Raw genomic sequence first — 1,437 nt, 5'->3', positions numbered from 1 at the left:
AACTCAATGAGAAAAAAAAAAAGAAATGGACAGATGCAGCAGGAAGTAAAATTAAAAAGGACATCAATCAAATGGATTTGTCATTTATAGAATAATTCATTGTCGTGAGGCCTGGAAATCCATTCTTCTAGGTGCTTCAATCACGACAATGCAGTCAATAAATATTTGAGTTCTCTTTCTCTCACATTGCATCAATTCCACCCCCAATCCTGGAGGCCCTGACTTTGGAGTAGCAGAGGCGCCACAGTGGCCCAGTTAAAACTCAAGTGTATCATGACTCTGCCTTGCCCATGGCCCATAGCCAGCTACCTCACCTGGAGTACCTCCTGTATGTCCTCCTGCTCCTACCTCCCTGCCTCTCCTCTTATCCCTAGTTTCCCCTTCATGCATTCTGCCCCAACACCACACACTCTTTCTTGCTGCCTCTCAAACACATCAGGTGCAGTCCTGTCCCTTGCCTTTGTACTGGCTATCTCTATTTTCTGACACAACCTTTCCCAGATGCTGCCTGTATAGCCTGTGCCCTTGTCTTGAGGTCTTCTCTAATCAACCCGTTTAAAACCTCAACTGTCTTGTTACAGATCCTCTTCTTTCTTCCTTAGTTTGTATTTTTCTCCTTTCCACTTGTCTTTTTTTTTTTTTTTTCCTTATTGCCTCTCCTCTGCTGAGAGGAAAGTTCCACCAGGGTAGAGCATGTGTTGGCTCTGTTCAACGCCGAATCCTCAGGGTTATGAACAGTATGTGGCACGTTCCAGAAGCCGAACAATAAATAGCTGAGTGGTGAAATTTCTTGTTTTGAAGTAACTGTCTTCCAGCGGTGCAATACAATAGTTTCACATCCCTGAAAGAAGCTGTGATTTCAGATACATCAAACCCGTAAGGGAATGATCGCTCCATAAGCCACAAAAGTACATGCACAAATGAAATGGTCGGCTATGGTTTCCCTAGGACTACACTAGGACGTCAAAGAACGACTGATCTAGCAATTTGACAGGCTCCGGGCAAGGGGCTGGAACCAAGTGCTCTTCAAGCTCTTGGGCTCCAGTGGGCAGGAGTGAGGCAGCGGGTGGAACAACCAGTCCCTTTAGTTGATCCGCAAAGGACCCGCTCCTCCATTGGTTTAAAAGAGAAGGGGCGAGACTGGCCCGGAGAGGAGTGACAACTAGGGGAGGCCAGTGTGGAGCACCTCCGAGAAGAGGGCTATCAGCTAGACTGATCCTGAAGGGAGCGCCGGGCAGAAGCCCGATCACCCGAGGGAGGGCCAAGAGCCAACCTGCGCTTGGTCACACTTTCCCACCGCCTTCAGGCGTCCCCTTTGTGGCGGGTCCTTGCCGAGGTCAAGGTGGCTGACGCAGACTCAGTCTGCGCGCGGCGCGCCCCCGGCAGCCCCCGCGGCAAGGGCTGTCCGAGGAGGCGGAGGGGGATGACGTCATCCGG

This window comes from Fukomys damarensis, unplaced genomic scaffold (assembly GCF_012274545.1).
Source record: "Fukomys damarensis isolate Sample0158 unplaced genomic scaffold, DMR_v1.0_HiC HiC_scaffold_8, whole genome shotgun sequence".
Taxonomy (NCBI): domain Eukaryota; kingdom Metazoa; phylum Chordata; class Mammalia; order Rodentia; family Bathyergidae; genus Fukomys; species Fukomys damarensis.
Note: the sequence above shows the minus strand (reverse complement) of the source record.